The following is a 26626-nucleotide window of genomic DNA, read 5'->3' on the forward strand; positions in this document are numbered from 1 at the left end:
ACACCACCTAACCGCCCATACAAAAAGAGTTAAAAAAAAAAGTATATACATTTGACGAAGAAACTGTGCATTGGAGGAGGTGGGGGGGGGGGGGGGGGATTGGGTAGGTGGGGTGGGGTGGGGTGGACTGTACATTGGAGGTGGTTGGGTGGGTGGGGTGGCGGGGGGGTAACTGTACATTGGATTATCGACGAAACCTTACTTGGTCCCAAGAAGAGGGTCTTGTGTATTACTGGGTTAGGAGGACATTTGCTGTACATTGGAGGGGGTTGGGTTAGGACATTTACAGGGGCCAGTTTCGAATTGCAGTCTCCCATAGGTGCTCCTTGAGAGTGGTTTTAAAAGTGGGTAGTGATTCATATTCCTTTACAGCTGTGGGTAGGGCGTTCCACATTGATGTGGCATAATTGCAAAACGTGTTTAGTTCCTTGTTTGAGCCGAATCTGGATTTAACATGATTTGTGGAGCTCCCTCTGGTGTTGTGGTCGTGGTATTCACTGACCTTTGGGAAGTATTTTGACATGTACATGGGTACCTTAGTCGTGTAGTGTATCTTGTAGACCAGGCCCATTGCAAGTTGCTGTACTCTATCATCTACTCTAAGCCATCCTAGGTTGTCAAAGTGGGCAGGGGTGAGGTGGGTTCTAGGAGTAAGGTCAAGCAGTAGTCTGACCAGTTTGTTTTGTGATGTTTGTAATTTTGTTTTTAGCACCTTTGAGGTGCTTTGGTACCATAAGGTGCACGCATAATCGTAGTACCCTTGAATGAGTGCTTCTGCCAGAGTCTTCAGGGTATTCTTGTTTACCAGAGAGGAGATCCGGTACAAGAATCTAGTTTGTTGGTTGACTTTTTTTTATTACATTGGATGCCATTTTGTCACAGGAAAGATTTGCCTCTAGGATGGAACCTAGGTATGTAATTTCATCTTTCCTTGTGACAATATTGTCACCCACTGTAACTGAGAAGCCGTCGGCCTTGCTGAGTTTGTTATTTGAACCGAAGAGAATGGACTCTGTTTTACCCAGGTGTAATGATAGTTTGTTGTCAGCGAGCCAGGTGCAGATTTTGCCTAGTTCTGAGCTGAGGGTTTTTTCAACCTGTAACTTGTTCTTGTCAGAGACCAGCAGGGCTGAGTCATCTGCGAACAGGAACATGTTGCAAGTGTGTAGGCAACAGTGTGTAATGAGGATATCTTACTGGTGTAGGCAACAGTGTGTAATGAGGATATCTTACTGGTGTAGGCAACAGTGTGTAATGAGGATATCTTACTGGTGTAGGCAACAGTGTGTAATGAGGATATCTTACTGGTGTAGGCAACAGTGTGTAATGAGGATATCTTACTGGTGTAGGCAACGGTGTGTAATGAGGATATCTTTTTGGTGTAGGGAACAGTGTGTAATGAGGATATCTTATTGGTGTAGGCAACAGTGTGTAATGAGGATATCTTATTGGTGTAGGCAACAGTGTTGTTACGGTTTGTAAGCGACCCCAAAAGCACAACACAAGACAGGTATCAACGTTAGCCAAAAAAGGTGTAATTTATTCACACAATAAATCCAGTAACGTAGTAATTCAAACATCCCCTTTAAGGGTGAATGTTAACAAGCCTGTAGGCGATAGAGCAGAGTCCAGTAGAACGTAGAACTGTGATAAAGTTCAGGGTAGTCCAAGACTCACCAGGAAAACTGCCGATGGGCAATAAGAACAAGGAAACGCAAGGAACAGAGATAGCACGGGTAATTCTCCAAGGGAACACAGGACCTCCAAGCTGGAACACGACACGACATTCTTCACCGGAGACACGGCACAAACTGGCAACGAGTGGAGGGCAGTCTGCTCACTTAAACTCTCCCGACGAGCTGATTGCAACCATCCTCAGGTGTGTGACGCTGCTTGCTTGGCTCGCCCCGTTGGGAAGTGTGTAATGAGGATATCTTATTGGTGTAGGCAACTGTGTGTAATGAGGATATCTTATTTGCGTAGGCCTATACCAAACAGTGGGTTACAAGGGCCCCTCAAGAATGACCCGCATCCTCTGGTCTTATGTATTACGTACAGCACTGATGTTGACTCAAGCATACGCACACACATACACATACACACACACACACACACACACACACACACACACACACACACACACACACACACACACACACACACACACACACACACACACACACACACACACACACACACACACACACACACACACACACACAATAAATACACTCAAATAAATGACCACCAGCACAACCACCAAAATTACACCTATTTCTACTATAGTATGTGTATGTTTATTATATACAGTTATATTTTACATTTGATTATTCCAGTGATTCCAAATAACTTGTGAACGTGTGTTTATGCTTGCATGTGTGCCCATATTTTGTGTGCTTATGTTTTTGTGATTTCTTCTTTTGTGTGTGTCTCAGGTTGCATACAAATATACAATTATGCAAATGCAATGTGTGTGTGTGTGTGTGTGTGTGTGTGTGTGTGTGTGTGTGTGTGTGTGCACATTGTGTTGTGTGTGTGACACCTGAAATTAACATTTAATTAATATATTGCACAACTTGGAAACCATTACAAAACACCCCATTAAAATAAAACATTTCAGACAAAACACACTACAATGAGGTGCTACCAAACCAGACGGCAAGAACAACCTTTGTTAATTGAGTTCTGCTGGGTCCCCTGCTGAGTACTTCTTATTGTTATTATCATCATAAAAACATACCGTTGTGATTCATTGACTAATGAATCAGGGATAATGAAGATGAAGATGAATGAAGAAGATAATGAAGCTCCTTTCCCAGTTCTCAAAGATATTGGACAGTTTCATTGATAAACATACATTACTTATAGACATATGGATTTAATTTTAGATCGAATCATTCAACGTCATTGGCACTAATGGACCTAGTAGAAGAACTGACAAGCATAATTGATAATAAGACGTTTGCAATAGGGGTCTTCATAGATCTGAAGAAGGCGTTTGACACTATATATCATGATATTCTGCTACTAAAATTGGAAAGGTATGGGATCAGAGGAGTAGGGCTCAAATGGGTAAAAAGTTACTTAGAACAAAGACAACAGTTTGTGCAGTTGGGGGAGTACAGGTCCACTCAGTCAAGCATAACTTTTTTTTTTGTATTTTATTTTTTTATAATTTTTTAAACAAACACATAAACAAACATGACAACATAAAATTAGATATACAAGCATTAATTAACAGTGCACATCCAATGAAATCACCATTTAGATAAATGTCTTATACAAGATATACCCCTAATACCTGCTATCTAATACCCTCTACACACATATGCTCTCGCTCGCTCCCCCCCCCCCGGACCCCCCATTGGATAATCCATCCATTATCGTTCGCTCCTAACCAGGCACTACCATTATATGCTAGCTTTTATTCTCTCCACCACTTCTAACCACATTGTCATTTTGGATTCATTGAGACCCAAAATTCTTGCTGTAGATATTTCTAGATAAATCACTTTGAGATATGTAAGAATCCAGACATTCCGGCACATTTTTTCCGGTTGAAACCATCGTGATGCTATCAGCTTTTTAGCCGCTGTGATACCAGACAAAACCAATCTCTTTAGCTGTATATGTACTGCACACTCAAAAACATCATTCAGCAGTAATACAGAGGGGTGTACAGGTATATTCAGAGTTAAGAGATTTGATAATTGCTGGGTCACTTCTTTCCAGAATATCTTAACTGGTGGGCAGTCCCAGTACATGTGCATAAATGTCCCCTCGTCCCCATTTGTACATAAGGAGCATTTGGAGTCTTGTTTAAGACCCATTCTGTCTTCCGGTTTAGCTGTAGAATGGAGTAGGTCGCATGTGACACAGCTGCTCACCCGTTATTTTTTTTTTCGTTTTAAAATCATAATTATATACCATTAATGCGTTTAAAACTTGACGCATATATCAACTGAGACTATCAACTAACTATATTGACCAAAAGAATCGAGATGCCATCAAGGAAAAACCTAGGGAAAGACCAAAAACCAGTCGTAGAGATCCCGCTACGTGACCCAGGATACGTACAGCGGACAGCAGAAAGTATTGACTCGACAGAGGCCGCTTCAAGTTCAACCCCATCAAAGACCTCCGCAGATACCGAACATATCATCCGGAAAATGGAAGAAATGGGGAAGACAATGGAGAAGAGAATGGAGGGAATGGAGGAAATGATCACAGAATCACAGAAGATAATAACTCAAAAAGTAGATGCTATTAAAGAATCTATTGAAGGCAAAATTGATGCGCTGAGAGCGGACGCCGAAGCACAGAATAAACGCACCGAGGCTCTGGAGAAAGTAGTGGAAGCCCACGAAATCAAATTCACTCACATCTACAAGGAAGTAGAGGCTAACACAGTTAACCTAACTGCTGAGATGAAGGGGAACTACAATGAAATCAAGACGGAGCTCAGCGAAATAACGGAGGAGCTCACGCGAATCAATAAAGAACAGAAAGCCAAAATATTCGAGATGGAATATCAAAAACGCAGGCTGAATATTCGCATTGTCGGTCTGGACGAATCAGTGAGATGTGAAAACCCTGAAGAGTTTGCCACAGAATTACAGAAAATCTTGGGAACAGGAATCCTTCCTAAAATACCGGAGGTGGATGAGAGCTTCAGATTGGGACCCCGCTCCAGTGACAGCAACGCTAAGCCCAGAGTGATATTAGTTGTACTGCGCCAAGTCAGAATAAAAGAAATGATTATGCGTGGAATTCGCAGGATGAAAGGCAATCTGAAACACATGGAGGTACCAATACACTGCTTTGAAGATTATTGTCGTGAGGTAGTGGAACTGCGTGCCAAGTTCAAGACGGTGATGTCTCAACTATACCTGGGGAAATACAGACCCCTACTAATATACCCTGCAATACTTCGCGCCGTCGACAAACAAGGAGCAAAAGTTCTCCTCAAATCGCCTGAAGAGGCAGCCAAATTCCTGTCTGAACAGGAGCAGATTAATGTATAAATGGCCTTTTAAATCTCAGTTATGCAAGGTCACCATATAGTACAACCTTTAATAATCAAGGATTTGGGACAGAGAGACCTACGTGCTCAGAGTTTTTGAATACTTTCCCCGACGAGTATATTATTGCGGACATATTGGATTTAAGATTGGAACACTCCAGAACATACTGGAACATTCAGACAATGTAAAAATGACATATTGGAATAATCTAGAACATCGAAGCATTCTTTGATATATGGAACATTCTGGAATATCAGCAATACGTGGTCATTCATTCTACCAGAAGCCCCTCGGGGGAATAATCAACAGATATCTAGATGCAAAACCACAGAGCCATCATAGCCGGCCGGCTGAAAGATCACTCTACACAACGATCATCGCCCACCCCGGTCGGGGGAAATGCTGCATATACGTATTTAAAAATTGTTTTTTTATTAATGGGAAATAATTTCACTACTTCTCCAATTAATACTTTAGATGTTTAAGCATAGCAATGCTCTTTTAAGATCTAAGTTAATGTTCTCTTCCTTTTACTTGTTTTTTTTTTCTTTCTTTTTCATCCGCTCTCTCTGATTTATTGAGGCTCTCTCTTCAGTTCAATACCTTCATATTATTCATGGGTTACTATAAATTACTATAAATTACAAGTTCATATAAAATGTAAGTGATTAAGGCATGACAATTGAAGCTTATTTTTGGTCTTTATTTTTAGTTTATCTCATTTAAATTTTTATTTATTTATTTTTTACGGGTAAGTGGCCAAGCCACAGTCGACATTCTACTTATGGTAGAATTTAGAGTGTTAGATCCTATGGTATACATAGGAATGTTAAGGATAATTGGATCATTCTGGGATATCCGGTGGTGCAAGGGAGAGAGTCATACGCAAAGGTTGTGTTCATGGAACACAATCCTGTACGACTCTCGGTGGGAGGGAAGGGTAGGGGATTTTTATTTGTATATATGTATGTTTTTAAGCTCGGCTCTCAACGGGACCTCACTAGTGGGATGTATATCTAGTATTGCCTCGCACTCTAGAAGCATTACCAAAAATTACAATGCAACATGTATAGACTATGGCTAGTTTGAATATAATGATATGGAACACCGGGGGAATAAATAACCAACTTAAACGCAAAAGCGTGCTCACACTGATGAAAAAAGAACATGTGGACATTGCTCTGCTAAGCGAAACACACATTCTAGGGAAAGACATAGGTAAATTAGCGGACAACATATACCATAATATCAGTCACTCCTCTATTGGTACGAGAACTCGGGGTGTAGCAATAGTCGTTAAACGTAAGTTGAATATTGTACTAAAGGGAGTATGGTCTGATGTAGAAGGTCGGATAACTATAGCTAAGATTGAACATAAGAACAGGAAAATAGCGTTGATAGCGGTATACGCCCCAAATTTGTACGAAGAAGATTTCTTCACTACACTAACCAATGCAATGTTAGACATTCCCGATTACTCATTTATAATAGGAGCGGATTTTAATGCCATCTGGAACCCAAGGATAGACAAATCTTACCTCGCCTTTTCCAGCGAACAAAAGAATTCATCGAAGGCATTAAAGGATTGGTCAAAGATTACAGGTGTAAAGGACTTATGGCGGTTACTTAACCCCACGACCCGAAAGTACTCTTGTCGATCTGCGAGACATAAGACACTATCCAGAATAGATTATGTCTTTGCATCACAGAAACTATTTGATAATTATGAAGTGGAAATGATACCCAACGCACTATCAGATCACTGTTATTTACTCCTTAAAGGTACATTTGGTATACTATCCTCCCGAGCCCCAAGATGGCGATTTAACTCGTTGCTGCTTAACAACAAGGAATTCATTACACAACTCAAAGAAGCTCTTATAGTATTCCAACGGGAGAATGTAAACTCGGTGCAAGACCCCAGAATAATATGGATGTCGGTAAAGGGAATGATCAAAGACTTCACGGATAGCTTTTCCTCCAAAATGCGCAAGAATCAAAACACAAAACTGGATGAGCTGGAAACGCTTTACTCAACGTTATTTAATTCTCTGAAATACAACAACTCAACTCGACTAGAAAATCAAGTTAACGTACTAAAAATAGAGATCAATGACATATACAGACAACAATCGGAAATACAAATACGCAGCACAAGACAACAGCAGTACTCTCATGGTTCCAAACCCAGCCACCTATTAGCCATGCGATTAAGAATTAATGCAACATTTGCAGATATAACTACCATTAGAGCACAACAAGTACTTGTAACAGATCCGGTAAAAATAAACGATACATTCAAAGTATTCTACTCCGATTTATATAAATCAGAAATGACCTTCGATCAAAACAAAATGGACACATTTCTTAATCAAATTATTCTCCCTAAACTTTCAGAGGATGACGCTAAACAGTTAGAAATACCGATCACACTAGAGGAACTCAAGATGGCCATAACCGCAATGAAAAGTGGTAAGGCTCCAGGAAGAGACGGTTTCCCATCAGAAATGTACCTTTCTTGTTGGGACATAATTGGCCCCTTATTACTAAATATGATCTTATACTCAGTCAAAGAGGGGAACTTCCATAAAACCGACAATATTGCACTCATAACAGTCCTCCTTAAAAAAGACAAAGACCCCAACGAGTGCGGTAGTTATAGACCTGTAAGCCTCCTCGGAACAGATATCAAACTGTACTCTAAGGTATTAGCCATCAGATTACAAAAGCATATGACGTCTTTAGTTCACCCGGACCAAACTGGCTTCATAGGAGGCCGCCTGATCACTGAGAACATAAGACGTATACTGCACGTACTTGATGCCGACAAAGAGGATACCATACCTAAGGCGATACTGTCCCTGGATGCTATGAAGGCCTTTGACAGGCTGGAATGGTCGTATCTGTGGGCAGTGCTAGAAAGGATGGGGTTAGGAAAAGGATTCATCGATATGATTAAAGTATTATACAAAGACCCATCGGCCATGATTATAACAGGCACAATCATCTCCGATATCTTTCCGGTATCGCGCTCAGCCAGACAAGGTTGCCCTCTTAGTCCCGGTCTGTTCAATCTATCATTAGAGCCGTTAGCACAATATATAAGACAATCCCAATCCATAGAACCTATCGTAATCAAGGGCACACAACAAAAAATTTGTTTATATGCGGACGATGTAATATTGTTCATGAAAAACCCCAACACCACATTGCCTCATCTGCTCAAGTTGATTGAGGACTTTGGTGATTTATCGGGATTTAAGATAAATTGGCCGAAGTCGGCTTTCCTTCCACTTAACACCCCTGCAAAAAAAGATACAACCCTCCCAGGACAGATACCGATGGTAAAACATTTCAGATGCTTGGGAGTGGAAATATTCCCTACCATAAGACAAACGGTGAAGCACAACTACACAAAAATCCAAAACAAAATCAAAGACGACCTTGATAGATGGGCAAAACTTAAGAACACAGTACAAGCACGGATATCAATAGTTAAGATGGATGTACTACCTAAAATCAACTTCTTCTGTTCAATGCTACCGTTACCCCCTCCAGAGGGTTACTGGAAAAGATTACACTCCTCCACATACAAATTTATTTGGAATAACAAACCACCACGTATAAAAAGATCCACCGCACAGAGAAATAAAGCAGATGGTGGCATGGCATTTCCAGATTTTTTCCTATATTTTAAGGCGTACTCATTAAATCCATTGACAACATGGTTTGACTCCCAAGCATTAGCATCTTGGAGGAAAATAGAAGAAAACATAGTAGCCCCACATAGACTGAAGGACATAGCACACACTAAACTACCAATCAAGCACTGTGAACGAAAATTTGGCCCCATAATTACTCATGCGATCCGGATATGGCGTGAATCACAAAAAAAAAATCCTAACCCACAAGAATGGCACAACCATACTCCCTTATTCAATAACAATGCTCTCTTAATTGGAAAACGACCTATAAGATTCCCTATATGGGAAAAGCAAGGCATACACTCATTAGGGGATATTTTTAACAAACAGGGTTTTTGTAGTGATAAAGAAATACGCAAAAAATTTAATCTCACCAAGTCCACATGGCTTTTTCACAAACAGTTAGAGCTATGTTTGAAGTCTCACGGTGTTCCATTAGACAGACCAATTGAACACCACAGATACCACAAATTCTTCTACTCAAGAGAGACATCGAGAGGTTTTGTTTCAGAATTTTATCATCAATTACTAACGTCCTCGTATGAAACCCTCCAACTTGACTCTGTCTGGAGGAGGGATATACCAGACCTGGAAAATGACTTTGATTGGCAAGGAGCCTGGGCAAATGTCCGACTTACATCAAGGAACCCGGATCATCAACAAATCAATCTTAACTATATTCACAGGACATACTTGACTCCTATAAGACTGTGCCGAATGGGGCTCAAACAAGATTCCAAATGCACCCAATGTACAAATGGGGACGAAGGGACATTTATGCACATGTATTGGGACTGCTCACCAGTTAAGGCATTCTGGAAAGATGTGACCCAACAAATATCAAAACTCGTATCTTGGAATATACCTGTACACCCCTCGGTATTGCTGTTGAATGATGTTTTTGAGTTTGCAGTGAATCCACAGCTAAAGAGATTGGTTTTATCGGGTATCACAGTAGCCAAAAAGCTGATCGCATCACGCTGGTTTCAACCGGAAAAAATGTGCCGTAAAGTTTGGTTTCTTACATATCTCGATGTAATTTACCATGAAATATCTACAGCAAGAATTCTGGGTCTCAATGAATCCAAAATGTCAATGTGGTTAGAAGTGGTGGAGAGAATAAAAGCTAGCTTATAATGGTAGTGTCTGGTTAGGTGCGAGGGATAGTGGAGGTACTTCTCAAGGTGGGGTCCGGGAGGGGGGGTTTCGAGCTGAGCATATGTATGTAGGTTTTTTTTTTAGATAACAGGTATTATGGGTATATCTTATATAAAACAACTAACCAAAATGTGATCTCATTGGATGTGCCCTGACAATTAATGCTTGTATATCTTATCGTGTGTTGTCATGTTTGTTTATATGTTTGTTTTAAAAAAGAATAAAAAAATAAAATACAAAAAAAAAAAAAGACCCATTCTGTTCAGTCTTATAGGAGTCAAGTATGTCCTATGAATTTAGTTAAGATTGATTTGTTGATGGTCCGGGTTCCTTGATGCAAGTCGAACATTTGCCCAGGCTTCTTGCTAATAAAAATCTATTTCCAGGTCTGGTATATCCCTCCTCCAGACTGAGTCTAGGTGGAGGATTTCATACGAGGATGTTAGTAATTGATGATAAAAATCTGAAACAAAACCTCTCGATGTCTCTCTTTCATAGAAGAATTTGTGGTATCTGTGGTGTACAATTAGTATCCTTAATGGAACACTGTGAGCCTTCAAACATAACAATAACTGTGCGTAAAAGTAATATGTGGAACTGGTGAGATTAAATTGTTTGCGTATTTCCTCATAACTACAAAATCCCTGTTTGTTGAAAACATCTCCTAATGTGTGTATGCCCTGCTTTTCCCATCTAGGGAATCTTATAGGTCGTTTTCCAATCAGGAGTGCATTGTTATTGAATAAGGGAGTATGATTATGCCATTTATGTGGGTTAGAATATTTTTTTTGTGTTTCACGCCATATCCGGATCGCATGAGTAATAATGGGGCCAAATTTCAGTTCACATTGCTTAATTGATAATTTGGTGTATACTATGTCCTGCAGTCTATGTGGTGCTACTATATTTACTTCTAAATTTCTCCAGGATACTGATGCTTGGGGATCAAACCAGGTTGTCAGTGGTCTTAAAGTGTACGCCTTAAAATAATGGAAAAAATCTGGAAATGCCATACCTCCGTCGGCTTTGTTTCTCTGTGCGGTGGATCTTTTTATACGTGGTGGTTTGTTATTCCAAATAAATGTGTATGCGGAAGAGTGTAATTTTTTCCAGTAACCATCTGGAGGGGGTAACGGTAGCATTGAGCTGATGAAGTTGATTCTAGGTAAGACATCCATCTTAACTATTGAAACCCGTGCCTGTACTGAGTTTTTAAGTTTTGACCACCTGTCAAAGTCGTATTTGATTTTATTTTAGATTTCTATGTAATTGTGCTTCACCGTTTGGCTTATGGTAGGGAATACTTCAACTCCCAAACATCTAAAGTGTTTAACCATTGGTATTTCTCCTGGAAGGCGTATGTTTTTTGCAGGGGCGTTAAGTGGAAGGAAAGCCGACTTTGGCCAATTTATCTTAAATCCCGATAGGTCGCCAAAGTCATCAATCAACTTGAAAAGATGAGGCATTGCGGTGTTAGGGTTTTGCATGAACAGTATTACGTTGTCCGCATATAAACTAATTTTGTGTTGTGTGCCCTTGATTACGATTGGTTCTATGAATTGGGATTGTCTTATATATTGTGCTAAAGGTTCTAATGATAAATCGAATAGTCCGGGACTAAGAGGGCAACCCTGTCTAGAAGAGCGTGATACCGGAAAGATTTCGGAGGTGATTATACCTGTTGTAATCATGGCCGATGGGTCTTTGTATAATACTTTAATCATATCAATGAATCCTTTTCCTAACCCCATCCTTTCTAATACTGCCCATAGATACGACCATTCCAACCTATCAAAAGCTTTCATTGCATCCAGGGACAGCATCGCCTTAGGTGTGGTGTCGTCCTTGCTGGCATCTAGTATGTGTAGTAATCATCTTATGTTATCAGTGATCAAGCGGTTTCTTATGAAGCCAGTTTGATCCGGATGAACTAAAGACGTCATATGCTTTTGAAGTCTGATGGCTAATACCTTAGAGTACAGTTTGATATCGGTTCCGAGGAGGCTTAAGGGTCTATAACTACCGCACTCGGTGGGGTCTTTGTCTTTTTTAAGGAGGACTGTTATGAGTGCAATATTTTCGTTCTTATGGAAGTTCCCCTCCTTGACTGAGTATAAAATCATATTAAGTAATAGGGGTCCAATTATGTCCCAGCATGAGAGGTACATTTCTGGTGGGATACCGTCTCTTGCTGGAGCCCTACCACTTTGCATTTCGGATATGGCCTTCCTGAGTTCCTCTAGTGTGATAGGTGTTTCTAACTGTTTAGCGTCATCCTCTGAACGTTTGGGGAGGTTAATTTGATTAAGATATGTGTCCATTTTGTTTTGATCAAAGGTCGTTTCTGATTTATACAAGTTGGAGTAGAACTCTTTGAATGTTGCGTTTATTTTTTTAGTGTCTGTTACAAGTCCTTGTTGTGCTTTAATGGTAGTTATATCTGCAAATGTTGCGTTAACTCTTAATCGCATAGCTAGTAGGTGACTTGGTTTGGAACCTTGAGAGTAATGCTGTTGTCTTGTGTTACGGATTTGTACTTCAGATTGTTGTTTATAAATGGCGTTAATCTCTTTTTTTAGTACATTAACTTGAGTTTCCAGTCGAACCGAGTCGTTGTATTGTAAAGAAGTAAATAACGTAGAGTAAAGCGTTTCCAGTTCCGCCAGTTTTGTGCATCGATTCTTGCGTATTTTGGAGGAAAAGCTATCAGTGAAATCCTTGATCATTCCCTTTACCGACATCCATAATATTCTAGGGTCCGGCACCGATTTCACATTCTCTAGTAGGAATACTGAAAGAGCTTTTTTGAGTTGTGTAATGAATTCCTTGTTATTCAGCAGTATCGTGTTAAATCGCCATCTTGGGGCTCGGGATGACAGTATACCAAATGATCCTTTTAGGAGTAAATAACAGTGATCTGATAATGCATTGGGTACCATCTCCATGTCATAGTTATCAAATAGTCTCGGGGTTGCAAAAACATAATCTATTCTGGAAAGTGTTTTATGCCTTGCTGATCGACAAGAGTACTTCCGGGTCGTGGGGTTGAGTGATCGCCATAGATAATTTACACCTGTATTCTTCGACCAATCCTTTAACGCATTAGATGCATTTTTTTGTTCGTTGGAAAAGGTGGGATAAGATTTATCCAACCCAGGATCCCAGATTGCATTAAAATCTGCACCAATTATAAATGAGTATTCTGGAAAGTCTAACATTTTTCTGGTAAGTGTAGTGTAGAAATTAGCTTCGTATAGATTTGGGGCATATACCGCTACCAACGCTATTTTCCTATTCTTGTGTATAATCTTAGCTATGGTTATCCGACCAGGCTGTAGTACAATTCGATCGCATAACGGCGGTTGCAAATACTGGGATCGAATACTCACTGAAACAAGAGGAGAAGAATAAGGAACTATTTGAGAATATCGCCGAAGTATCGAAGGAGATGCAACTGGGAGACAAACAGCTCTGGCAGATGATCCATGAGAACAAAGAGGAAAACTCGGTCAGACTGCTCGAAATCGAACGTCACGCCCGCAGATTTAACCTCCGTATAGTGGTTTTGGATGAATCAGTCGATTGCACAGATGCCAAGTTTGCTGCAGTGCTAGTCGAAATTCTAGGTCCTGAAATCCTACCTACAGAACCGATAGTGGACAAACGCTACAGAATTGGCACCATAAACTACAACAACAACAAGGAAAGAGTGATCATTGCTAGTCTACGGGAGACTGTAACAAGAGACACGATTATCAGGGAATCACGCAAGAAATGGGGAAAACTGATACACAAAGGGAAAAAAGTGTGGTTCTATGAGGACATGTGCAAAGAAGCCATAACTCTACGGGCCCGCTACAAAGATGTAGTACATCGGCTATATGAGAAAGCTCTCCACCTGTCTTACGGTATCCAGCTATTCTTTCCATTGTGGAGGGAGAGGGAAAGAGATTCGTGCTACGCTCGCTTGAGGCGGCAGAAGATTACATGAAGAATATAAAAAGTGGATGACAAGATTCATCTTTCATGGATAACTGTACAATTGCATGGACATCAAAAACGGCATCATACAAGCTTTTGACAACATTGAGGGATAATTAATTTGATATAAAACGCTAAACACCATATATATATAGATTCATGGTAATATGCAGGGCATGATTTGATACAGACTATTTTGGAACATTCTAGAATTTTCTATTCTCTTTTTTTTACTTGAAGGCAATGAGTCATAATGGAATATTCTGGAATACACTGGATTGTTATTGTTCTATGACACGAGGTATGTACTGGAACATTATAAAACAATCTGCAAGTCATGAGCGGCTGACAACATTCAGGAATACAATGCCTTTTTCAATGATGGCCCTGGAAAATAACAACGATATGAGACTTGGTCAGGAAATAGATGTGAAGAACAACGACCACCATAACAGATTAATGATCACTCATGACGGGGGACGATCTGCATACAAGTATTTAAAAATCTCCTTGTCATTTAGATGTGTAAACATGCAAAGTTATTTAAAAAAAAAAAAAAAAAAATGTAAGTAGTTATTCCCTGATTTTATGGGTGTTAGGTCAGGTGATAGAGTGTGGACTCTAGGAAGAATTCTACAAAATAACACAGAGGTACAAATATAAAATCCACTCTCTGTGCCAAATATATGACAATACATTTTACATTTCAACATTAAAATATACGTGTATGTGTTTTGTTTTAAAGTTCTGTATTATTTGATCAATGTCCATTTTAATAATAAGTTATGAGATCATTAAAACAGTGACAGACCCGCAGAGCGTGCATTCCGGCTGGATTTCACTTTTTAGTGCTGTTTGCAAAACCTGGTGTGGTCAAATGTCTTCCAAGAGCAAACTGCACTAATGGATAAACTACTGGATTGGAGTGCATCGTTCTTGCCAAGACCCATCTCGACATCCACAAGTGTGTTGAGAAAGCAGACAATGAATATTGACTGAAATACAAGGTAAGAATCACTTTTGTTGTGAAGGGCCAGATTAAACCGAATATATATATTTATTTATATATATATATATTTAATTGTATTTGTATATTCTCTAATATTCCCTGATATCCCTTGTATATTCCTTGTACAATATGCATTGAATATCCATTCTAGCCTACTGAACATCCCATAATAGTCTCCATTCTACTATTGGTCGAGACCTTGGTGCCAGGCTGCCATACCCCTCAGACCCAGTTCAAACGTACCGCTCGACATGTACGAACAAGTCCTAGTTCCGCGTAGGAATTTGGCTACCGCACCACTAATGGGACTATTTGTTCATAGTGCGTATATATACTGCGCTACTAAAGTAGGACTTTCTTTTCAGTCCAGTTTCTTACCCTCCAATAGAGTCACAGACGTAAAGCCTCCCCGCGATGCCACGTGTGGGAGTAAGGCCAAGTTCGCCTACCATCGGTATTGAGACATCGTGTATATTAATATTTGAATAGTCATATTTGGCACTATATCGTCGAGTTGGACGTAGTCTATTAAGCTAATAATAGTCTGTTAATATATAGTGCTTCGTGCGGTGAGAATACTACCGTAGTCAGTACCCCATCGTTTCGGGCAGAGAACTGGCTGCTTACCCAGGGTGGTTGACCCTATGTGAAGCTGCACCCGAGGAGCCCCAGAGCCGACGAGCGAGTGGACCTGTATACCGGATTATTCTACCGACGACAGCCCGCCTTCCCAGGCACGGATTATGCTTTGGATACTTTGATTATTCTATGGATAAAGACCCCCGACACTACCGTGTGTTGGAACCCCCCCCCCTGGAGAGGTCGCAAGGTGAGGAGACGCTCTGCAAGACGAGGTCTCTCCACATCTCTCCCCCGTGGACCGGAGAGAGCCGGCCCACAAAGAGTCCACCTGCTTTCATCTGTGGTCCAAGGATCGCCGGCGCATTGAACGGCACTACAGTGTGTTCTCCTGGGATACCCTTGGCCGGACGAGGCAGCTGGATTCTACCCCCCCCCCCTCCTACTCCTGTCGGCTTACAAGCGACCGGATTAACCCCCTCTAGTGTATCCAGCCTATAATCATTAAAGTATCATTGCTGTTATTCCTTAACTATTCCAGGTCGTATATTTACCACCTGCGCCTTCAGAGATTGGACATTATCTATTGATATACCGACGAATACTCCTTGCCATAAAAGTGCATACTATTTCAATTCATAAATGTAATTAAGTGATTAAGTGTTTAGTCTACACACCATCGCTGTGTAGGCAATAAAGACCTGTTTCTAATTCGTACATTTGTGTTGGATCCGTTTCATCTACGTGAGAGTGTTCATGATAATATATTTATGCCGTGTACTGGGTGGCCGAATATTAAGTACAAAGGTAGTGGTAGTAAGTATCATATCTAGTAATACAGTCAGGGAATTGTACCCCTCAGTTACAATTGGTCCTTCGAGCCGGAGGGTAATCAGTGTAATATTAATATAGTGTTATTAATATTGAAATGGCCTATGATGAACACTCCACGAAACGATCCTCCTAACCAACGCCCGCAGCGCGAACGACGGCTCCCTCAGTACTTAGAGGCTTACGCTGTCAGTCAACAACCTAGTCTTCTACTAACAGTAAACGCGGTAAAACTAGAAAGTAAAAGTATGTCTAACCCCAACGCCCAGACTACCCCGACCATAGAGGCCCCTACAGGCTCTAATGTAACTGACCAAGTTCACGGTGGGGACCAGTGGGAACCAGACATGACTTCACATCCCGCCAGTACTGAAGAAGTAGTCCCCGATGAGTCCCGGGAGGAATACAACGCTACAGAGAGAGAACTCGGCACGGAAGAAGACGGGGAGAGCACCGTGGAGATAGAGCTCCAAGGCTCCGCAAGGAGTACCCCAAGGGAAGGCTCCCCTATACAACCGCCTTCTCCCAGCGAGGCAGAGAGGACCCTACAGCAGGCCTTCCTCATCAGCCTGAACGCCGCTGCTGAACGCGACCGACTGCAGATCCAGCAGCGAAGCGAACACGAGCAGATACGTCTAGAAATAAGACGCATTCAGATGGAAGAGAATGTGGCCCGAGAACGAGCCGGTGCTCAACGGGACGCAGCGCGCGACAGACAGCAGTCGCAACTAATAGAACAGCTGATCAGACGGACAACACCCTCTCCCTCCGCCAGAGGCTCCAGGAACTCGTCTAGACACACCTCCAGGGCGGCATCCCCTAGCCGAGTAAACAACCCTGAACTTGACCAACAGACGAGGTCTATACCCCCCACAGACCACCTCCCCCCACCGGTCCAAGCGAGACCTAGCAACCGGGAAGGAGCAGCATATCCTGTGGAGAGGCTAAACCAGAGACTACAAGCACTGGATGACCTAACTGAAGACGAAGAGGAAGAGGAGGAGAACCGCGCCCGAAGACAGCACAGTACTCTACCGGACCAGGAGGTCCGGTACAGCCCAGGCTATACTCCCGCGGAGCTGCGCTACAGACCCCCGACTCTATACACGGGTGAGCACGACGCACGACCCGCACCGAGGAACAGCACCTGGACAAGCGGGCCATGGTACACTGCCAGTACCAGCCCATACCAAGGAGCGGGAGGAGACTCGCCTAGGAGGCCTCCCCCCCAACGCTCGCCGATGTATCCACAGTCAGCGTCATACATTGGCACGCCTATGGTACCCGACTTCACCCAAGAGAACCGGGCCCAGTATACAGAACTCCGCATGTGTCTGGAGACCATGTTGGTGGATGTATTGGATGAACGCCACAAATACGCCATCCTACTGCAGCACTTAAAGGTGCCCCGCGCACATAATATAGCGCTCGCCTACGCGACTTCCACCACCCCATACACAGCAGCGCTGGTAGCATTGGACCAGAGGTATGGGCGCACATGGGATTACGTGATCCAGGAGATCCGACACATCGACCGCTTACCCCCAGCAATAGACAATCGAGCACTGGACGACCTGTCCATCAGAGTGCAGTCCCTGGTAGGGATGTTGGGAGCGCAAAGAGAGAAGGGGAAGTATGAACTTTACGCCAACTCAAATGTGGAAAGGATCCTGGAGAAGCTGCCGCCCGCTCGTCAGGAGCGCTTTAGGCGGCAGAGGGACCACAGAGACCCGAATGGGCCCGAACCGAACCTCCTCGATCTAGCAGACTTCCTGGCGAGAGAAGTCAGCAGCCTACGGCTAGATACATTCGGACGGAGCACCCCTGGCTCCAGAGAAGGAACCAGACGACTAAATGATGGAAGAAGATCGGTGACTGTGATGCACCAATCGGAGTCAGTACCGAGCAGCAGGAGCCACAGTACCCCCTCCAGAACGGAGAAGTGGAAGATAGTGTGCCCCTACTGTGAGAAAGAACACTGGCTAGCGCAATGTGACTCCTTCCCCAAGCTGAACGCGGAGGAAGCAGGTCAATGGATAAAGTCCAACAAGCGCTGTTTTCGCTGTGCGCGCTCACACATGGCAGCCGAATGCCGCTTAAAGAAAAGGTGCACCAAGTGCGATGGAGCCCATCTGGACATACTTCACGACAGTAACAGACGGCGCCCTTCACCTGCACCATCCAGCCGCAAAGCGAGCGTCATGTACATCGATCCCGCCAGCAGCAGTGGAGCCCGAGTACTCCTAAAAGTAGTGCGTGTGACACTAAGCTACCAGAATAAAGTCCTGGACACTTACGCCGTCCTCGATGACGGGTCAGAGAAGACCCTGCTGCTCGCCTCCGCTGCGGCCCAGCTAGGGCTGCGGGGAAGCGAAACCCAAATGACAATTCGGACAATAAGACGAGATTTGAAGACGATAAAGGGCGAGAATGTCTCATTCTCTATCGCAGCAAGCGGCCAGCCTGAGCGACGGTACCAGATTGCAGACGCTTTCACCAGCCAAGAAATAGGACTGTCGCGGTACACATACCCCGTCGCCAAGCTGATGGAGAAATATGCACATCTGCGCAAGTTACCGATCCCGCTCATAGACAATGCTATGCCGACCCTGTTGATAGGCTCCGACCATGCAGACCTCATTGTCCCGATAGACCGGGTTCATACCGGACCCCGAGGCTGTCCTGCAGCAGTCGAGACCCGTTTGGGATGGACTCTCCAAGGCCCGCTCGCCAAATCTCTCAACCGAAGTACAGCCACTAGATGTCTCCACTCCCGAGTCACAGAGGGAGAAACCGCACTCCTGCAACACGTAGAGCGGCTATGGAGCTTGGAACAAATGCCCTTTAAGAATGGAAAGAAAGACATTCGCTCTAAAGATGACATTTACGCCATTCACCTCCTCGAGACAGGGACCAAGAGAGTCCCGGTCAACGGCGTGTTGAGATACGCCACGCCACTCCTGCGGCGAGAAGGAATGCCTACTTTCCACGCCAAGACAGACGCCATAGAACGGTACCTGCTGAACACGGAGCGGCGCTTAGCCAAGAACCCCGCCCAAGAGAGTGTATACCGCGCTGAGATTGAGAAGCTCATCACAGCGGGACACGTCACAAAGATGGACATTAAAGAGGCTGACCAGACCACTGAATCGTGGTACGTGCCCCACCACAAGGTCCATCACAACGGTAAAGACCGCATAGTATTTAACTGCAGCTACCAGATCGGATCCCAAAATCTGAATAAAGAGTTACTGCCCGGTCCCACACTCGGCCCCTCCCTACTCGGCGTTCTACTCCGCTTCCGCCAGGAAAAGGTGGCCATCAGCGGGGACATTAAAGGAATGTTCCTGCAGGTGAGATTAGTAGAGGCGGACAAGCCCCTGTTACGGTTCCTATGGAGAGAGAAGCCAGGAGATGAGCACCCAGCCATCTACCAATGGGAAGTCCTCCCCTTCGGAACGACGTGCAGCCCCTGCTGTGCTACATTTGCACTACAGAAACATGTAGCAGAGGACCCAGCAGCGGACGAAGAGGTCCGACACAGCGTAAAGAACAGCTTCTACGTAGACAACTGTCTACAAAGCCTTTCAACCCAGGAAGAAGCCGAGGCTCTCCTGATTAAACTCCGCGCCTCATTGATCAAAGGCGGCTTTGATCTCAGGCAGTGGGCCAGCAGCGATCCGCAAGTACTGCGCAGCCTCTCCTCCGAGGACAAGGCAGCCAGCAGCGAGACCTGGATGGCTACAATCCCGGGAGAAGCCCAGGAGATGACCCTGGGATTGGTGTGGCGATTCAAAACAGATTTGCTTCACTACAGACACAAGCCCCTGACTACGGAGCAGGGAAGGCCGGCGGCGGCGCCGACCACCAGACGGAGTGTGTACACAACACTCGCCCGACAATATGACCCGCTAGGATGTATTCTACCGTACACCACCAGGGCAAAAATGATTGTACGAGCATTGTGGGACAAGGACCAGGGCTGGGACGACCCCATTCCCGCACACCTTGCATCCACCTGGAGAGAGTGGGAGATGGAGCTCCACTCACTCCCAGGCGTTAATATGCGCCGAAGCTACTTCCCACCCACGGTGAGGCCAGAGACATGTAAAATGGACTTACACGTCTTCAGTGACGCCTCAGAGGTCGCATACGGATCAGTAGCCTACTTGCGGGCCCAAGACCAAGGGGGAGAGATCTACACAGCATTTGTCCTCGCCCGCTCGAGAGTAGCCCCACGCAAGCAACAATCTGTCCCACGTCTAGAGCTCTGCGCAGCCCTAGCCGGAGCGCACCTAGCCACGCTCATCCAACGTGAGCTCACCATACCGGTGTCTAGAACAATCCTGTGGTCAGATTCCACGACGGTACTCGCCTGGATCAAATCGGACTCATGCAAGTACAAAGTCTTCGTGGGAGTCAGAGTCACCGAGATTCAAGACCTAACCGAAGAGTTAACCGGAGAAACAGAGTGGCGCTACGTTGATACAAAACAGAACCCAGCTGACGTCATCACCCGGGGGATCCCCCTGGATGACCTCACCCGTCGCAATGTCTACAGTGACGGCCCCGCATTCCTAAGACTCCCGGAAGGACAGTGGCCCATGCCTATCCCGAGGGCAGCAAGTCCAGAGGAGGTGGAAATTAAGAAGTCTGTGTTCTGTGGATTGAGCACCGTAGCCTCCACCGACCCTAACATAAACGATTGCACGTCCATCGAGAGTGCACAACAAAGAACATTCCTGCGGTACCACCCGGAGTGCAAGTCCCCCGCTGATATGTCAGCGGCTAACTACGAGGAAGCAGAATTGCTTCTACTGCAGCGAGCCCAGAGAGACTCGTTCCCCGATGAATTGGCCTGTCTACAGGGAGGAAAGCCCGTCCCATCCGACAGCAGATTAATTCACCTGGCCCCCGAGAGCGACGCTCACACCCTCATCAGAGTGGGTGGTCGCCTACGCAGAGCCCCCAATCTACCGGATGACATTAAATACCCGATCGTATTGAACAGCCGACACAAGGTCACAGAGCTGATTATAAAGAAATACGATGAGGATGTACATCACGCAGGAGCAGAAAGAGTCTTCGCGGAAATCAGACGTCGTTACTGGATCCTACAAGGAAGAGAGGCGGTACGACGCTTCCAACGAACATGTCTAGACTGCCGCAAGTGGCGCGCGCAGCCCAGCATACCAAGGATGGCTGACCTTCCTCCATGTCGCCTCCGAATCGGTGACAAGCCATTCCACTCAACGGGTATGGACTGCTTTGGCCCGCTGCACATAAAGAAAGGAAGAGGAACCGAGAAGCGGTGGGGTATTGTATTCAAATGCATGACCACCAGAGCGATACACATCGAGCTTCTCCCGACCATGAGCACAGACTCATTCCTTATGGCCTTCCATAGATTCATATCACGGAAAGGAAGACCGTCTACCCTATTGTCCGATCATGGGACAAACTTTAAAGGCGGCGAAAGAGAGCTGAGAGAGAGCTTCCAAGCTATGGGCCCAGAACTTAAGACCCACCTCGCTCCAGCACAGGTTGATTTCCAATTCAACCCCCCAAACGCACCCCACTTCGGTGGCACTTGGGAACGAGAAGTGCGCTCCATAAAGACAGCCCTGTACGCAGTACTTGGGGCCCAGACTGTGGCGGAAGAAGTCCTAATGACAGTCCTCACGGAGATTGAGGGAGTACTTAACTCGAAGCCCCTCGGATATGTCTCCAGTGATGTGGCGGATATCGACCCAGTTACCCCCAACACACTCCTGATGGGGCGGCTAGATACCACATTACCCCAGACAATGTACCGGCCTGAAGAAGCGAACGGCCGACGAATGTGGAGGTACAGCCAAGTATTAGCCGACAAGTTTTGGAACAGTTTCCTACTGCACTACCTACCGTCTCTACAGACCCGCCAGAAGTGGGTAAAGGAGAGAGACAATTTGACAGAAGGAACAGTCGTCATGATTATTGATCAATCACTGCCCAGAGCTATGTGGCCGGCCGGCCGCGTAAGCAAAGTGATCACCGGTGCCGACGGCAAGGTCCGAGCAGCTGAAGTGCTCGTCCAGGGTCGCACTTACACCCGTCCCGTGGCAAGGCTCATAGAACTGCCTCGACTCCCAGACACAATCGATGATGACCATGACCCTACAACCCTATGACTTTGTGAAGTTGACTGACCCCTACAGCAAACCCTTATGTGTAAATAGACAACGCGATTAATCTGTCTCCGTTTAACTGATTAGGTCTGGGACCTATTCAGGGGGTGGCTGTTGTGAAGGGCCAGATTAAACCGAATATATATATTTATTTATATATATATATTTAATTGTATTTGTATATTCTCTAATATTCCCTGATATCCCTTGTATATTCCTTGTACAATATGCATTGAATATCCATTCTAGCCTACTGAACATCCCATAATAGTCTCCATTCTACTATTGGTCGAGACCTTGGTGCCAGGCTGCCATACCCCTCAGACCCAGTTCAAACGTACCGCTCGACATGTACGAACAAGTCCTAGTTCCGCGTAGGAATTTGGCTACCGCACCACTAATGGGACTATTTGTTCATAGTGCGTATATATACTGCGCTACTAAAGTAGGACTTTCTTTTCAGTCCAGTTTCTTACCCTCCAATAGAGTCACAGACGTAAAGCCTCCCCGCGATGCCACGTGTGGGAGTAAGGCCAAGTTCGCCTACCATCGGTATTGAGACATCGTGTATATTAATATTTGAATAGTCATATTTGGCACTATATCGTCGAGTTGGACGTAGTCTATTAAGCTAATAATAGTCTGTTAATATATAGTGCTTCGTGCGGTGAGAATACTACCGTAGTCAGTACCCCATCGTTTCGGGCAGAGAACTGGCTGCTTACCCAGGGTGGTTGACCCTATGTGAAGCTGCACCCGAGGAGCCCCAGAGCCGACGAGCGAGTGGACCTGTATACCGGATTATTCTACCGACGACAGCCCGCCTTCCCAGGCACGGATTATGCTTTGGATACTTTGATTATTCTATGGATAAAGACCCCCGACACTACCGTGTGTTGGAACCCCCCCCCCTGGAGAGGTCGCAAGGTGAGGAGACGCTCTGCAAGACGAGGTCTCTCCACATCTCTCCCCCGTGGACCGGAGAGAGCCGGCCCACAAAGAGTCCACCTGCTTTCATCTGTGGTCCAAGGATCGCCGGCGCATTGAACGGCACTACAGTGTGTTCTCCTGGGATACCCTTGGCCGGACGAGGCAGCTGGATTCTACCCCCCCCCCCCTCCTACTCCTGTCGGCTTACAAGCGACCGGATTAACCCCCTCTAGTGTATCCAGCCTATAATCATTAAAGTATCATTGCTGTTATTCCTTAACTATTCCAGGTCGTATATTTACCACCTGCGCCTTCAGAGATTGGACATTATCTATTGATATACCGACGAATACTCCTTGCCATAAAAGTGCATACTATTTCAATTCATAAATGTAATTAAGTGATTAAGTGTTTAGTCTACACACCATCGCTGTGTAGGCAATAAAGACCTGTTTCTAATTCGTACATTTGTGTTGGATCCGTTTCATCTACGTGAGAGTGTTCATGATAATATATTTATGCCGTGTACTGGGTGGCCGAATATTAAGTACAAAGGTAGTGGTAGTAAGTATCATATCTAGTAATACAGTCAGGGAATTGTACCCCTCAGTTACAACTTTATTTCAATGTTATGACAGGATTTTTTTCAGATATGTATTCACAACATAGATAGCTAAAAACGACAAGTTCTAAGCTACATTTTGATATATAAGTTGTTGTTGGTTGATCCAATTCCGTGATGCGCTCCGGGATTTTGTGGTGACACCAGGAAGCAAATGAGTGACTGCAGCCTCGCTGCAGTAAACAGAAGCCGCAGCAGGCAGCAGCTTGCGGTGGAGTGTGTAACGTTAGCTTGCTTCAGTCGGACTTTTACCTAAAGTTCTAAACTAATCACTGTCAAACAAAGCTGCTAGTGCTAATAATAAGTAATGAGCACTTCTGCTTCTGCTCCGTGTGTGTGTGTGTGTGTGTGGGAGGGGGAGAGAGGAGATTGAAAACTTTATTAACAGATTGCAGAATGGGTAGAGAAGGAGGGGGATGATGTGAGATATCTGACAGATCATCCAATAACCTGATGATGTCATAATAAAGCTGTTTAATGCATTTTTAGACTGTTCTAATTTGGGCCAAACCACTGCACTGGTAAAAAAAAAAAAACATTGACATGCTTGATCGGTATTAATTTCAATTTCTTGCTAAGTACTGTTGTTCATGATGCTTTCTGTCTTCCATACATCAACTACAACATTGTTCCCAGCCAGGTTTATTTTGAAGGTGTTATAATAAGGAAAGGCTGATAACCATTTTTGCTTTCTATCGTGGTATACCTCAAAACCGGTGTACAGTTACATCCCTAGTGTGTGTGTGTGTGTGGGTGGTGTGTGTGTGTGTGTCATGTTTTGTTAACATCATGATCTACTACTATTTATCCCTGACTATGCAATGCATACCAATGATGTTTGATTATAATATTGACCTTAAAAAAATATTATTACTAAAAAAAAAACAAAAAAAACAGCATGAGATCATGAAAGTTAATGGAATTTTCATATGTCCTTTTTCCAGATTTGGTGGTCCTGTATTACAATGGATTGTGCATCCAGTGCCACTGAGGAGCCAGGCAGCCTTACCAATGGTACAGTGCTCAGTCTGCGAATTAAACATGGTGGGATAACAAAAGAATTTTATAACGAACTGAGACAGCTGACTCCACAGACTGAGGTTAATGATCCTGCCATATGTGTGTGAGCAGGATGCACAAAACTGTCACTCAGCTAAAAAAAGGGAAGAATAAAGAGGAGGTGACAAAATATCTCAATCAGCCATTTAAATTCCCAGTGACTAGGCAAGATGAAGAGAAATGCCAAGATGAAGATAAAACAAGCTCACAGTTAAACAAAGAAGTGGAACTAATGAAGAGAAGAATCACAGGAATGGAAAGGGAGAACTCTAAACTAAAAGAGGAGAAAGAACATCTGAAGGTTTTGCTGGAAGTCACAGAGGAAAAAAGCAAATCAGAAGTGGAGAAAACCCAGGCAGTGTGCAGCACACTAACAGCAACATTGGACATGACGGATAAAGTAGCTAGAGAGAGTAGAAAGGTTGCAACAAGCAAGGTGCGCAACCTCAACAAAAAATTAAAGACAAGAGAAGAGCAGTTAAAAACACAAAAAGAAACCATTAAAGGATTACATCAAAAGATAAAATCTGCACAGAAAGAAAAGGAAATAGCAGAGAAAGAAAAAGAAGGAGCAGAGAAGGAACAAACAACATTTGAGGAAAGACAAAGAGAAACCGACAGAAAGCTTGTTGAACTCAAACGCAAAACGAAATCTACTGTTGACAATTGCCGAAAGAAAATAAAAAAAAATGACAGACAAACAGGTCAAGGAAAGGGAGGAACAAGAAGACCTGAATAGTGCCGTATTGGAGCTGGAACAAAGGCAAAAACAAATTGAAAAAGAAAAGAGAGAGCTGGAGCAACTTAAATGCACAGACACGATAACCACCTTTGAAGACGTGAGATACACAAATGAAATCCGGGAGGTTGTAATGGCTCTCTTATCAATGAACGTCTCAATGAGAAAGGTTGATGCTGTGATCAAGACGGTGCTCAACAAATTGGCTGGACAGGATATCCAAAAGATTCCAAGCAACTGGCTGAAATCACAGCTTCTGCTTGAAGCCAGAGGTCTTGCCGACATCCAGCTTGGAGAAGCCCTTCTCACCAACAGCGGGAACTGCTTGCATGGGGATGGAACATCTAAATTCCACAAGCACTACCAAGATTTTGAGGTGGCTTTAGGCTGTGGGAAGACAATGACTATGGGTTTGCTGGAGCAGGGAGGACAGGACACAGAGAGCATAATGGAATCCTTCATGCACAGGATTAAGGAGCTGGCTGGTGTTATTAAAGAGGGGACCACAGAGGAGAACATGGCATGACTGATCGTCTCACTTAAGACAACCATGTCAGACCAGGGCCCAGTTAACCCCTGGTTCAACAGGGAGTTGCAAGCTGTAAGAGAGGATCTCCTACCAGTGGCAATAGAGAACTGGGAGAGTCTGAATGATGCTACCAAGTCAGAGCTGAGTTCAATGTCAAATTCTTATTGTAAGATGCACCTCATTGCCAACCTAGAAGAGGAAGCAAAGAAGGCATTGAGGACTTTTGAAGGTGTCGTCATTCAAGAGGGTAAAAATAAGCATAGCTTCTCCACCAACGAAGCTGGGGCAGCCCGC

The sequence above is a fragment of the Notolepis coatsorum genome (genome assembly GCF_963971535.1).
Source record: "Notolepis coatsorum genome assembly, chromosome: 1".
Lineage (NCBI taxonomy): Eukaryota > Metazoa > Chordata > Actinopteri > Aulopiformes > Paralepididae > Notolepis > Notolepis coatsorum.